The 15929-nt window shown below is 43.5% G+C and overlaps 1 pseudogene; it reads right to left on the bottom strand.

Annotated features, from left to right (window-relative positions):
* Window positions 1-2108: 2108 nt before the first annotated feature.
* On the bottom strand, window positions 2109-2979 carry LOC115803721 (protein ILRUN-like; annotated as a pseudogene).
* Window positions 2980-15929: the final 12950 nt, after the last annotated feature.

Genomic DNA, 15929 nt, shown 5'->3' with positions numbered 1-15929 from the left:
GTTGGGCATGTGTGGGCTCCAGGGTGGTGGTGTCCCCGGAGGTTGGCAGCAACAGTAGCACCAGTCTGGGCCCAATAGGGCCCTCAAACAAAAAGCCATCGTGAGCCCCTGGCTTGGACCTGTGGTGGCCTGGGCACCTGGCAGGGACTCCCCTCTGCTCTGCTGGGAATGGGGTGCTCTGTGTGTGCATAGAAAGTAGGTGCTCCAGTGCGAGCTCTAGTCCGGCCCCAGCCCCAGCGGCACTGCCCTTTCAGCAGGCAGGCTCCACCCTCCCCCGGGGCTTCTCCAGTGGACCAATGTTTACGCCCCCTTTTATTTGGGGTGAGGTGGGGAGGCAAAGGGAGAATTTCATACAAGCTTTTCTCTCACAGTCAAGCTTGAAAAACATAACCGTCTCAGAAGTGGACGAGGAGGAACAAACAACACGCGTTTTGGGAACTCAGACACCCAGACAGAGCCAGACAGACTCTCAGCCACACCCAGGCCACATGACCCCTGCGGCCAATCAGCGAGCTGGACTCCCTGCTGTCTCACAGCCGGGGGGGGGGGGGATGGCGGTGTGGCAACAGGCAGGTGACCCAGCAACGGCACCCTAGATCCGTATGCCCGGCTACCAAACGAACCAAGACTCGAGGGAAGGACGGGGGGAGAAGAGAAGAGGGACTTTGCATACTCCTGTATCTTTGGCACACAGCTGTTCTGGCCTGGTTTGAGCTTCCTGTGGAGATATCCACATCTCAACCTGCTCGGAACGCGCGGCATGCCAGTGGGGCCACCTGTCCCAGGGAGCAGCCAGCCAACCAACCTGTGCTCCGGCTGGGCTGTGCCTTGCCCGCCACCTCCCAATAGCTAAGCATCCTGCCCAGGGAGGGGGTCCTTTCATTCCCAGCAAAATGAGGTCTCCAAGATCACGCAGTCAGTAAGTGTGGCCCTTCCCCACGGCAAATTCCCCATCTGGGGCTCCATTTTCATACCTTAACAGCTCAGCCTCCACTAACAGGCTGCGAAAACACCACAAAGGACAATTGGAGGGAAACGCAGGGAAGGGAGTTGTGTGACAACAGAGAAGCAGGGGACACCTTCACATTCGCCGGCTGCACACTCGCTGGTGAGCTGCACCAACACCCGTGTGTGTGTGCACGCAGCACGCACAGATACACAGCACAGAGGCACCGTTCCCAGAGTGAATGGGGAGCCGCTGTGTACCAAGAATCCGAAAGAGCAGTAAGCGTGATGGCGTTTCTCTCCGCCAAGAGAAACGTGGAAGGAAAGCAATTTGAATTGTCACGAGTGTGTGCAGGAGGTCACCTCTCGGCCTCACAAACTCCCACGTCACCTGAGATCTGTCCTCCAGGCTTCCTCTGCTGGCCACACAGGGAAGTTTGGTCTTCAGAGGTTCTGATGCTAACAAGCCACAGGGTTGACGAATACAAACGTCAAAGGTGTAAATCAATAGAAGATTAAAGAGAAAAGAAGAGGAAAAGCGTGATAACCCATAGGCTGATGCCATTAAAAACAAATGGGGTCAGAGTCTTGTGGAATCAGGTGGCACGGCAGGTGTCCTCCTATAGCACCTACCCACAGAGTCCCCAAGCAGGCCGTGCCAGCTTTGAACCTGAATTGCTTCCCAGAGCAAGCAGCTATTCTATACACAGAATGTTATCCCTTATCTAAAAAAATAAAAGTGGGGAAAGAGGGGAAAAAATTAACATGTGCTCAAAACTACAAGCTGTCTGTAGGCAAAATAACTTTTGCTTAAAAGATGGCTTTTTTCCCCTCATTTTAAACATTTTTTTCCTTCCCGAGCGCCCTAATGACTTGTTAGACTGACGCCTAATAAACAAAACCCAAAGTGGCTGCAAGGATTTCTTCTCGGTAGCCTTAACACCACTCCCACCACTCAGCATTCACACACACACACACACACACACACACACACGCTGAGTTTACTCAAAAGTAGTCTTTCTGATTCTTCCTCTTCTTCCAGGATGGGGGTCAGAGCCACGGGTCCCTGCGATGTGGTCTGCAATCCAGAGGAACCCCTTGCCCTCCCCTTCCAGAGTCAAGCCTTGTGTCTTTCGTTAATTTTTCTTCTTGGTGACACCCGTTTAAGACTGACTGAAGGGGTAAGGCCCGCGGAGCCCCTTACTGTAAGTCACGACTGATAAGTTGTTTGCGTGACTGCTGGGGGACAGATCTACAGAGCTCTGGGAGAGTCTACTCTCATCTTGCTCGGTTTGGTCAGGCGCGGGACCTCATGTGTTTTTGCTGATCGAGTCGAACCCGGAACCCCCAGGGTCTTTGTTTTCATCTGACTGTCGTTTCTTTTGGGGAGAAGCAAACGGGGTGAAGCTTCCTTCTACCTTGCGATGTGGCTGTGTGTGGGACTCCGTTTCAAAAGATGACAGCTGCTGTGCTACTCCTAGAAGTCCACCCGCCTCCACACTGAGAATGACCCAGATGACATCTCCATAGTAGAGTCCTGTAGCAGTGCACATCCGCCACTGTCCCTGATCCATTCCTGCTCTGCTGGGGCTGCACATCTGGACGCTGACATCTGCAATCTCCTAGGGGTTTAGCAATCTCACCAACACCATGTTCACATGTCCAAGTTGGTCTCCCCTGACATATTTAAGACAAACCCCTGGAGGCCAGGCCTCTGCCCCAGAATTTTGGATCCGCCATGTTTTTATATATTGAGCATAAGGGGATATCGACTCCCGTTCTCCTATGGTGACATCAACAAAGGACACAGACGGCACACTGATGTTTGGGCTCTCAAAGTCATACTAGGCGCCAATTGCTCCTTGTAGGTTCCAGCTGGTCATGTCCAGGAAGAAGGCGCAGCCGGCCGGGTTGAGCTGGAAGCCGAGCAACCGCTGGAACTTGGAGATGAGCACGTCCTTGTCGGCGGTGCCCAGGCAGCTGAACTTCTGCATCAGCCCAGGGCCCAGGCCCATGTCCAGCGTCCGTGGCTGGGGCCGGTCACTCGCTTCCCCGCCTCCTCACAACTGGGCCGCTACCGCGCCGCCGGGCCCAGGGACCGCGAGGGGGGCCGCTGCTAGCTGGCGGCGCCGCGACCCTGCTCCTCCGGGTTAGGCCCCAGGCCTCTCACCGCCCGCAGGGATAAACTCACTCAGCCACGGGCTCACTCTCGCGCTGCCCGCCCCTCCAAGCGCCGACACCCCGCCGGGCCACCTCTCACTTCTCCCCTGCCTCCGCCTCAAGGTGGATTTTTTTTTTAATTTAAAAAGTGATTCTAGAGTAGTCGGTATTGGTAAACAGCTGTGACTTTTAAATTCTGATAAAGTTCCTGCCACAATTTTCTAGGATGTGTAGATAGTGTTAAGAAAACTTAATATGTTTTTTAATAACAAACAAACATATGTATGGTGCTTACTATGTGCCAGACCCTATTCTTAGTGTAGAGCTTAATATAGATTGACTCATTTAATCCTCACAGCAACCCTATGAGGTAGGTACTATCATTTCCCATTTCACAGATGGGAAAGTTGGAGACATTAACTCGTGCCATTAATAACAGAAGAACCAGCATTTGGACTCAGGTAGTCTAGCTCTCCCATCTATCTGCTTAATTACTACACCACCCTGGTGCCCTAAGACATATGTGAATTCTGTAAAGTCAGAAACAATACTTATTTAATGTCAAAACAGAGTTTACCCTCAGTATATTCTAACTTGTCCCCTCCCCACTAAAAGTGAATATATAGGTCTGTAAATCCAAGTTAATATATCCTGTTCCATTATTCTGATTCCATAAGATTGGAATGAGAACCTTTGCTATTATATATAAAAATAAGGCATTTCAATACCACTCATACAATGAGATGTACAATCTTTTCATGACTTCAAATGTTATCTATTCATAATAAAAGTGAAATTATACTCAATTTCTCCATTGTACAAAATAAGGTACAAATTGTGAAATTTCTATTAGTAAAAATATACCGTTACTTATGTCAGACTATTAAATTAGCAATCCTTTATTATTTCTTCATAGTACAAAGGAAATACAACTTAGCAAACTTTAACTTTTTCTAAAGTAATTTTATCTGCAACCATTTAAAATAAATGTGTGTGTGTATGTATACGTATATATACTGTAGCAAATTATTTTGCTTTTTTCCTACGTCAATTTTCCACTGTCAGAAGCACAGTACCCTCCACACTCTGGATCTACCTGTGCTTTCTTTCTCCCTCTGGTACTCACCACTGTTGAACCTACTCTATACGTTATTTACGGTCAATTTATTGTCTGCCCCTTCAGAATGTGTGCTCCATCAGAGGAGGGATTTGTCTGTTTTGTTTACTGCTACGTCTCCAGCACTAGAACAATGCCTAACACAGAGTAGAGAGTAAATAAAAGGCTGTTAAAGGAATATGAATCTCTGAAGAAAATCTCCCTGCAACAGCCTCCCCCTCCCTCCCCCACCCCCCAAATCATACCTTCGGGGAAGACACTGTGTGAACAAGGTGAGAGCTCTACTTTCCCTGAGTGTGAAAGACTGCAAGGGAGTTTGCAGAGGCTTATGGAGCCCTGGGAAGTGGATGGGTCAGTCTTGCCATCTCCCTGTAGTACAAATGGCTCCTGTTAACCTGCTTAATGGAGGTGGGGAGCTGGGGGTTAGTCTCATTAAGAGCTTTCGAGGTAGTGATTCGGCATATAATTCAGGATTTAGTGTGACTTAATAATATAGTCAATTCTCACGATCACAGATTCCACATTTGCAAATTTGCCTACCTGCTAATATGTATTTGTAACCCCAAAATCAATACTCAGGGTGCTTTCGTGGTCATTCACAGAGATATACAGAACAGCAAAAAATGCCGGTTGCCCAGAGCACCTGCTCCCAGCTGAGACCGACAAGACGACGTTCTTTTTGTTTCAGCTTTCTTACTGTAAACAAGTGCCACTTTATTTTGCACTTTTGTGCTTTTTGTTGGTAATTTTACTATTTAAAATGTTTAAAAGCACAGTGCTGCCTAGTGTTCCTAAGTGCAAGAAATTATGATGTGCCTCATGGAAAAAATATGTATGTTAGATAAGCTTCTTTCAGATATGAGTAATAGTGCTGCTGGGCATGAGTTCCATGTTACTGGATCAGTAGTATGCATTAAATAAGGTGTCCTTACAGAAACATGCACAAAACAAGGTCATGTACTGATCACTTAATGATGAAAACGTTATGAACAGAGGCTTAAGGGAACTCAACCCTGTATTTCCCCCAGAAGCAATGGTTCTGTATTCACTAAATCACTGTTTGCGGTGACTTCTATAGAACCTAACTAGCAGGCATAACAAGAATCAACTGTAGCTCCCCTGGAGTTCTCCAGCATGGTTCCCTTTCTGACTTTGGAAACATCATCTCTGTGCTTTCTCACAAATAACCTTCCCAGACACAGTAAATATTTACAGAAAGCCATGGATGAGGAATCAGTAAACCTGAATTCATCCCTCCTCCCCCAATTTGGAGGGTCAGTCTGAGGAAATTATTTAACCTTTCTTGGTAGAGCCTTGTGATCTGCAAATGGTTTCCTTAACTGAAAGGAAGAACGTGAAAGCCCTTTCATGTTGATATGTGTAAGGTATTTTTCCAAGTTGAACAACGGCTTTTTCCTTCAGATCTCAGGGCATCTTGGCAGCATTTTCATGGAGCTCCATTGTTAACAAATTTCAGGAACTTGATCTTTGGGTTCAAGAGATGAAAAGACAGTTCCCTTGAATAAACCAACACTTTCCTACTCCCAGAATCCTGGTCATCACTGAACCTTGCCTGACATCAGAAACTGCCTTTCAACCTCCCTTCTCCCAGGGAGCAGTCCAGCATCCAGTCCCTCTAACTCAAGTGTCCAATTGGCGACAAGTAGTGCCAAGCAAGGGGTCCTGGCTAGTGACTCAGGAGATCTGAACTCTCATCTGCCGTTGTTCAACTTTGTTACTGCAGGTAAGTCATTTCACATCTTTGGGCATCAGCTCCTTCATTTAAAAGCAACTGTTACAAGCCTCGTAGATAGCCTCATCCACCAGAGGGCAGACAGCAGAAGCAAGAAGAACTACAATTCCGCAGCCTGCGGAACAAAAACCACATTCACAGAAAGATAGGCAAGATGAAAAGGCAGAGGGCTATGTACCAGATGAAGGAACAATACAAAACCCCAGAAAAACAACTAAATGAAGCGGAGACAGGCAACCTTCCAGAAAAAGAATTCAGAATAATGATAGTGAAGATGATCCAGGACCTCGGAATAAGAATGGAGGCAAAGACCGAAAAGATGCAAGAAATGTTTAACAAAGACCTAGAAGAATTAAAGAACAAGCACCTAGAAGAATCAAAGAACAAACAAAGAGAGATGAACAATACAATAACTGAAATGAAAAATACACTAGAAGGAATCAATAGCAGAATAACTGAGGCAGAAGAACAGATAAGTGACCTGGAAGACACAATGGTGGAATTCACTGCCACGGAACTGAATAAAGAATGAAAAGAAATGAAGACAGCCTAAGAGACCTCTGGCACAACATTAAACAAAACAACATTCACATTATAGGGGTCCCAGAAGGAGAGGGGAGAGAGAAATGACCCAAGAAAATATGTGAAGAGATTATAGTCGAAAACTTCCCTAACATGGGAAAAGAAATAGCCACCCAAGTCCAGGAAGTTCAGAGAGTCCCAGGCAGGATAAACCCAAGGAGAAACACGCCGAGACACATAGTAATCAAACTGACAAATATTAAAGACAAAGAAAAATTATTGAAAGCAACAAGGGAAAAATGACAAATAACATACAAGGGAACTCCCATAAGATTAACAGCTGACTTCTCAGCAGAAACTCTACAAGCCAGAAGGGAGTGGGACGATATATTTAAAGTGATGAAGGGGAAGACCCTACAACCAAGATTACTCTACCAGGCAAGGATCTCATTCACATTCAACAGAGAAATCAAAAGCTTTACAGACAAGCAAGAGCTAAGAGAATTCAGCACCCCCAAACCAGCTCTACAACAAATGCTAAAGGAACTTCTCTAAGTGGGAAACATAAGAGGAAAAAAGGACCCGGAAAAACAAACCCGTAAAAATTAAGAAAATGGTAATAGGAACTTACATATCGATAATTACCTTAAACGTGAATGGATTAAATGCTACAACCAAAAGACACAGGCTCACTGAATGGATACAAAAACAAGACCCATACATATGCTGTCTACAAGAGACCCACTTCAGACCTAGGGACACATACAGACTGAAAGTGAGGGGATGGAAAAAGATATTCCATGCAAATGGAAATCAAAAGAAAGCTGGAGTAGCAATACTCATATCAGGTAAAATAGACATTAAAATAATGAATGTTACAAGAGACAAGGAAGGACACTACATAATGATCAAGGGATCAATCCAAGAAGAAGAGAAAACAATTATAAATATATATGCACCAAACATAAGAGCACTTCAATACATAAGGCAACTGCTAACAGCTAGCTACAAAAGAGGAAATAAACAGTAACACAATAACAGTGAGGGAGTTTAACACCTCACTTACACCAATGGACAGATCATCCAGAGAGAAAATTAGTAAGGAAACACAAGCTTTAAATGGCACAACAGACCAGATAGATTTAACTGATATTTATAGGACATTCCATCCAAAAACAGCATATTACACTTTCTTCTCAAGTGCACAAGGAACATTCTCCAGGATAGATCACATCTTGGGTCACAAATCAAGCCTTGGTAAATTTAAGAAAACTGAAATCAAATCAAGCATCTTTTCTGACCACGTCTTTTCTATGAGATTAGAAATCAATTACGGGGAAAAAAACGTAAAACACACAAACACATGGAGGCTAAACAATACATTACTAAATAACGAAGAGATCACTGAAGAAATCAAAGAGGAAATCAAAAAACACCTACAGACAAATCACAATGAAAACACGATGATCCAAAACCTATGGGATGCAGGAAAAGCAGTTCTAAGAGGGAAGTTTATAGCAATACAAGCCTACCTCAACAAACAAGAAAAATCTGAAATGAACCATCTACCTTACACCTAAAGGAACTAGAGAAAGAAGAAGAAACAAAACCCAAAGTTAGTAGAAGGAAAGAAATCATAAAGATCACAGTAGAAATAAATGAAATAGAAACAAAGAAAACAATAGCAAAGATCAATAAAACTAAAAGCTGGTTCTTTGAGAAGATAAACAAAACTGATAAACCTTTAGCCAGACTCATCAAGAAAAAGAGGGAGAGGACTCAAATCAATAAAATTAGAAATGAAAAAGGAGAAGTTACAACAGACACTGCAGAAATGCAAAGCATCCTAAGAGACTACTACAAGCAACTCTATGCCAATAAAATGGACAACCTGGAAGAAATGGACAAATTCTTAGAAAGGCATAACCTTCCAAGACTGAACCAGGAAGAAATATGAACAGACCAATCACAAGCACTGAAATTGAAACTGTGATTTAAAATCTTCCAACAAACAAATGTCGAGGACCAGGTGGCTTCACAGGTGAATTCTATCAAACATTTAGAGAACAGCTAACACTCATCCTTTTCAAACTCTTCCAAAACTTGCAGAAGAAGGAACACTCACAAACTCATTCTATGAGGCCACCATCACCCTGACACCAAAATCAAAGATACTACAAAAAAAGAATATTACAGACCAATATCACTGATGAATATAGATGCAAATATCCTCAACAAAATATAGCAAACATAATTCAACAACACAGTAAAAGGATTATATACCATGATCAAGTGGGATTTATCCCAGGGATGCAAGGATTCTTCAATATATGCAAATCAATCAATGTGATACACCATTTTAACAAATTGAAGAATAAAACCCGTATGATCATCTCAATAGATGCAGAAAAACCTTTTGACAAAATTCAACACCCATTTATGATAAAAACTCTCCAGAAGGTGGGCACAGAGGGAACCTACCGCAACATAATAAAGGCCATATAGGACAAACACAATGGTGAAAAACTGAAAGCATTTCCTCTAAGATCAGAAACAAGACAAGGATGTCCACTCTTGCCACTATTATTCAACATAGTTTTGGAAGTCCTAGCCACGGCAATTAGAGAAGAAAAAGAAATAAAAGGAATACAAATTGGAAAAGAAGTAAAACTGTCACTGTTTCCAGATGACATTATACTATACTAAAGAATCCTAAAGATGCCACCAGAAAACTACTAGAGCTAATCAGTGAATGTGGTAAAGTTGCAGGATACAAAATTAATGCACAGAAATCTCTTGCATTCCTATACACTTACAACGAAAGATCAGAAAGAGAAATTTGGGAAACAAAGCCATTACCATTGCAAAAAAAAGAATAAAATACCTAAGAATAAACCTACCTCAGGAGGTAAAAGACCTGTGCTCAGAAAACTATAAGACAGGCTTCCCTGGTGACACAGTGGTTAAGTCCACCTGCCAATGCAGGGGACACAGGTTCGAGCCCTGGTCCGGGAGGATGCCGTGGAGCAACTAGGCCCGTGCATCACAGCTACTGAAGCCCGTGTGCCTAGAGCCGTGCTCCACAACAAGAGAGGCCACCATGATGAAAAGCCCATGCACCACAGCAAAGAGTGGCCACTGCTGGCCGCAACTGGAGAGGGCCCATGCGCAGCAACAAAGACCCAACGCAGCCAAAATAAATAAATAAAATTTAAAAAAAACCTATAAGACACTGATGAAAGAAATCAAAGATGACACAAACAGATGGAGAGATATACCATGTTCTTGGATTGGAAGCATCAATATTGTGAAAATGACTATACTACCCAAAGCAAACTACAGATTGAATGCAATCCCTATAAAATTACCAGCGGCATTTTTTACAGAACTAAAACAAAAAATCATATAATTTGTATGGAGACACAAAAGACCCCAAATAGCAAAAGCAATCTTGAGAAAGAAAAACAGAGCTGGAGGAATCAGACTCCCTGACTTCAGACTATACTACAAAGCTACAGTAATCAAGACAATATGGTACGGGCACAAAAACAGAAATATAGATCAATGGAACAGGATAGAAAGCCCAGAGATAAACCCACACACCTATGGTCAATTAATCTATGACAAAAGAGGCAAGGATATACAATGGAGAAAAGACAGTCTCTTCAATAAGTGGTGCTGGGAAAACTGGACAGCTACATGTAAAAGAATGAAATCAGAACACTCCCTAACACCATACACAAAAATGAACTCAAAATGGATTAGAGACCTAAAGGTAAGACCAGACACTATAAAACTCTTAGAGGAAAACATAAGAAGAACACTCTTGGACATAAATCACAGCAAGATCTTTCTTGACCCATCTCCTAGAGTAATGGGAAAAAAAAATAAACAAATGGGACCTAATGAAACTTAAAAGCTTTTGTACAGCAAGGGAAACTATAAACAAGACGAAAAGACAACCCTCAGAATGGGAGAAAATATTTGCAAATGAGTCAACAGACAAAGGGTTAATCTCCAAAATATATAAACAGCTCATGCAGCTCAATATTAAAAAAACAAACAACCCAATTCAAAAATGGGCAGAAGACCTAAATAGACATTTCTCCAAAGAAGACATACAGATGGCCAAGAGGCACATGAAAAGCTGCTCAGCAGCACGAATCATTAGAGAAATGCAAATCAAACTACAATGAGATATCACCTCATACCGGTTAGAATGGACATCGTCAGAAAATCTACAAACAACAAATGCTGGAGAGGGTGTGGAGAAAAGGGACCCCTCTTGCACTGTTGGTGGGAATGTAAATTGATACAGCCACTATGAAGAACAGTATGGAGGTTCCTTAAAAATCTAAAAATAGAATTACCATATGACCCAGCAATCCCACTACCGGGCATATACCCTGAGAAAACCATAATTCAAAAAGACACATGCACCCCAGTGTTCATTGCAGCACTATTTACAATAGCCAGGTCATGCAAGCAACCTAAATGCCCATCGACAGACAAATAGTTAAAGAAGATGTGGTACACATATACAATGGAATATTACTCAGCCATAAGAAGGAACGAAACTGGGTCATTTGTAGAGACGTGGATGGATCTAGAGACTGTCATACAGAGTGAAGTAAGTCAGAAACAGAAAAACAAATATTGTATATTAACGCATGTATGTGGAACCTAGGAAAATGGTACAGATGAACCGGTTTGCACGGCAGAAACAGAGACACAGATGTAGAGAACAAACGTATGGACACCAAGGGGGGAAAGCAGGGGCAAGTGTTGGGGGTGGTGGTGGTGGGATGAATTGGGAGAGTGGGATTGACATGTATTCACTAATATGTATAAAATAGATAACCAATAACAACCTGCTGTATAAAAAATAATAAAATAACTTCAAAAATTCAAAAAAAGAATGCAAAAACACTGTATTGCTAATAACGAGAATGCCAAGCATTTACAAACACTACCAAATAAACAAATAAATAAATGCAACTGTTATTAAATGCTGTATTAGATGACAACTATGGGACTGTCTGCCCCACAAGTGTTTGCATGTGGTCAAACAAACATGGAAACCATACCAATGGATGCAGAAAAGAAAGCAAACTTCTCTTTCCTCACCGTGCCTGTATTCATTTGCTAGGGTTACCATAACAAAATACCACAGACTGGGTGGCTTAAACAACAGTTTGTTTTCTCACCGTTGTGGAGGCAAGAGGTCCAAGACCAAGATGTCAGCAGGCTTGGTTTCTTCTGAGGCCTCTCTCCCGGGCTTGCAGGTGCGTGCCTTCTTGCCGTGTGTTCACATGGTTGTCTGTGTGTCTGGTGTCTCTCCCTCTCCCTATATCCTCATGTTATAAGGACACTAGTCAAAGTGGATGAGGACCCACACTAACAACCCCATTTTAATTGTCTCTTTAAAGGCCCTATCTCCAAGTATAGTCACATTCTGAAAGTTCGAGGTTCAATATAAGTGGGGGGGGGGGATACGTTAGCCCACAACACAGATCATCAATTTCTCAAAATCATGCCAGTTTTCAGTTTGCCGTATATTTGGACCATGAGTTTTTTATGAAGCTCTATGTACTTTTTTAGAAATTCCTAGTTTTGGTTTGCTTTCTGAGAAAATCAACATTCCTTTATCACATCCCTAAGCTCTTCCTGGTCCTTCGTCACATTCACTGTGAAAGAATCCATTTTCTTCTTCAAAGATCATCTTCCTAGAGCCCTCTGACCTCTTCTGTTTTTTCCTAATTCTTCCTGATTGCTTTCTTGGCTTGCTGCATCACTGTTAATCTGGGATTTACATTGAGTTCCTGAGTTGGTCCCTTTCTTCTTTTTAAATCCTGGGTACTCCTCTTTCTTGGATTCTTGTTTTGATGAAGTACATCTGTGGCAGACATAGAGTATTTGCTCCTAGACTGCCTTTCCAGAAAGGACTCACTGCCCAGCTGCAAGGAGGATGGTTAACTGAGAGCCTCCTGGTGTTAACTTCTTCAGGATTCACCTCAGTTTCCTGGCCAAGGTTGTCAGCTTCTGACAAGGAGGTTGTATAAGGGCCTAGCCATTTCTGCCCCACTCAGGACTCCACTAAAGGGAAATCTGCTCTGCAGCTACCAAGGGGGCTGGCAGAGACTTTGTCAGGTCTGCGTCACTGTCTGATGGCTACCCCCACCCAATACTGTGTCTTCCCCTTTTCTGTTCACAGATGTTACCGTCCAGTAAACTTTTGTACTCTAATTCTGTGTCAGCTTCTGCTTCCTGGAGAAACCAATCATTATAAGAACCTCAAGTAATATTTTTTTAAAAAATTTGTTTCAGAAAGGAATCACGGGATTTAAACTTTGAGACTTTGTGTGAATTATCTATTTGTCCTCATATGTGATCGCTACTTTGATTGGTTATACAATTCTAGGTTCAAAATTATTTCCCCACAGAAATTGGAAGGCCTTGCTCTACTGTATTCTAGCATCCAGTACTTCTGATAAGAAATCTGATCATAATCTGATTCTCATTCCTTTGTAGCTAGCCTGTTTTTCTGTTTGTTTCTTCCCCATCTGTGAAAGCTTTGGGGGTTTCATCTTTATCCTCAATGCTTTAAAATTCCACTAGGCTGTGTCCAGACACAGCTGTTTTTCATTCATCCTACTTGTATGGCCCTTTCAATAACTAATGTCTTTCTCACATTCCTTTCCTTACATTGTCTCTGCTTTCCCTTTCTGGAACTCTGACTAGATAGCCATTGTGTCTTCTGGGTCTATCCGCCATGCTTTTAGGTGTATAGTTTCTGCTCTCTCTATTCTGGTGTCCTGGGAGATATTTTCCATTCTATCTTCCATAACTCGAAATTTGATCTTTTGCCATAATCAGTGTTATTTTTCACCTTAGCAATCACTCTTAGTTTTCAAGAAGTCAACTTTTCTCTCCTTGCTCCTTTTAATACCACCTTGTTCTGGTGTCCCTGAGAATATCAATTAGCATTTTAAAAAGTGGTTTTGTATTATTCCTTGCATCATGTTTCCTCCTGGATCAGTTACTTTGTTTGTTCACCTTGGACTTTAAGTTGTTTTTGTTTCCTCTCAAATGTCTGGGAGACATATGTTCATATTCATGAATCAAGGACTACGTTGATTGGGATTTGTAAAATGCCTGGGTCCTGGGGATAAGCAGGGTTTTTCATTTCTATGGTGCTGGCCCAAGATGCTCCAAACTGCCAACTTAATTGCCAGTGGGGTGGGGCAGCCTTTCTTTCTCTCCAGGTCTCTTATTATTAGACTCTACTCTGCCTCTCTCCCCAGCCCTATACTCACCCCATAGGCTCTCCCCAGGCAAATCTACTTGGCTTAAGCAGTTCTCCAGGTAGCTCCAGCTGGGGCAAAGACTGCAGCAGCTGCACACTGTTATGGGCCTCCGACCTTTGAGCTGCTGCCTCTGTGCCTGAAGCCTCTTCGGAGCTCCATAGGGAAAATGGTTGTTTCTGCAAGCTTCTAGAACGTGTATTCTGAGCTGTGATTTTCTCCATTTGGGGCCATGTATCTATTCAATCTCACTTGCTTTCCACAATCCCAGAAATTATTTTAAAGCTCAGGTTTGCTGATTGTACCTACTTTGTTTTCCATGTGGCAGGAGACTTTTTCTTCTTGTATATCTTTATTATCTTTCACTGGCATCCTAGGAAAGAGGGATGCAATCATATGTGTCCAACCCTTCTCACCATATGCTCACATGACTGGAAGAGAGGAGGCATCTCTCTGAGGCCTCTTTCATAAGGGCACTAATCCCATTCATGAGGGCTGTGACACCACGACTTAATCACTTCCCATAGGCTCCACCTCCTAATACCATCAGTTGGGCATTAGGTTTTCAACATATCAATTTGGGGCCAGGCGGAGGGACTAAATATTCAATCTTCGGCAATAGACTAAGGGATAAAGGTCAGGAATTTTTAGGGTAGTGGGGATGGAGGGGTGTAGCACCATGTTTCCAACTGTGTGCACTAGGGAAGCAGAGAGAGAAGCTGAGAGGTGCTGAGGAAAACCACAAGGAGGCTTAGTTACCACTCCTCCATGGTTTCCCTGGGACACTACTGTATCACCGTAATACATGCCACTTGCTTACATTAGCTCTGTGTGGATTTCTATCACAAGTAAGAGGGCCAGAAATCAAGAAACATCTTGGCCCTCCTGGAACGCGTCACTCTTATCTGGCTGGCTGTTTTGGAAGAGAGTGCATCAGGAAGGGGTTACACCAAGGGGCCAGGATTCCACCACAGTGCAGTGATGGCCACGACAGTGCCCTCTGCGGATAATAAACGCCTGACTTGCCACCCTATAAAATAAGACAGTACGAATAAAATGAAGGCCCTTTCCTCTTAGCCTAATTTACAAGGTTCTTTCCATAAACTTCGGGGGAGGGGTGCGACACATCTCTCCCGCCTCTCACAGAGATAGTATTTTTTTAACTCTCGGAGACACTATATAACTTTAAAGAGCTACCGGCTTGTTACGTGCGAAAAATGGCAAAATGAAACAAAAATAAAGCTCACCATTTCGTTCAAATAGCCTGTGCTTGCCCCACCCTCTAAATTTTTAACTCCTTTTAACCATGTTTGTGTGGCCTTAAGGAAGCCGCTTTCCCACTTAATGACTAGCCCTTTTCCCTAACCTCGCATTTTCTCTTCCTTAACTCATCCTCACATTGTATTAAAACTTTTACTTTGGGGAGCTGTTACCTTACTTGGGGAGACTTAAGAACTAATTCTAAACCCCTTTCCACAAGTAAGATTAATAACTTAAAAATAAAAACTCAGTTTGCTCAAACCAACATTATGCCCTCTTGGTTGAAAGGCCCTTGAGGGCAGAACCCAAATCATTAGACGGTTTTTCTGCTCTGCTGACAACCAAGAAGGGGTTTGTTAAATGAAATGTAAAATGGGAGCGGGCTCCAAAGAACCTTGTAAATAACTTTGCTCCCTCTGCATTGTCGGGCATGGCTGGCGTGGTTTAGTAACTGGGTGACTGCAACATCTTCAAATACCTTCCAAGACCTGACGAGCTGAGCCGCGGTAGACGCAGCCCCGCGACATTAACCAGCTTTGTCCTGGGAACTGCGGGCTTGACCTTGGGGCTCCCTCCCCACTTCCTACCTGGAGCCCGCGGGAACGGCCCCTCCTTTCCTCGGCTCTGCCCCGCGCCGTCCTCCTCGCCCGGCTACCGGCGTCCCGTTATTAGTGTTCGCCAACCTCTCAACATCTCGAAAGTTCGACAGGCGGCATCGGAAACCAAGCCTGGTGGCTCTCCGCCCTCGAGGTGTGGTAAACTCTCGGCATTTGTGCTTGGGAGAACCCCAAAGTAGTAAAAGTCTCTGATTTTGAAAACTAAGGGGACAAAAACGCCAAGACTGGAAGGAATCGTACCTACAGTCCTC

The sequence above is a fragment of the Delphinapterus leucas genome, chromosome 17 (assembly GCF_059928025.1).
Source record: "Delphinapterus leucas isolate spDelLeu-1000000601 "Yukka" chromosome 17, BTC_Dleu_Yukka2, whole genome shotgun sequence".
Lineage (NCBI taxonomy): Eukaryota > Metazoa > Chordata > Mammalia > Artiodactyla > Monodontidae > Delphinapterus > Delphinapterus leucas.
Note: the sequence above shows the minus strand (reverse complement) of the source record. Positions and strands in the feature narration are given on the sequence as shown.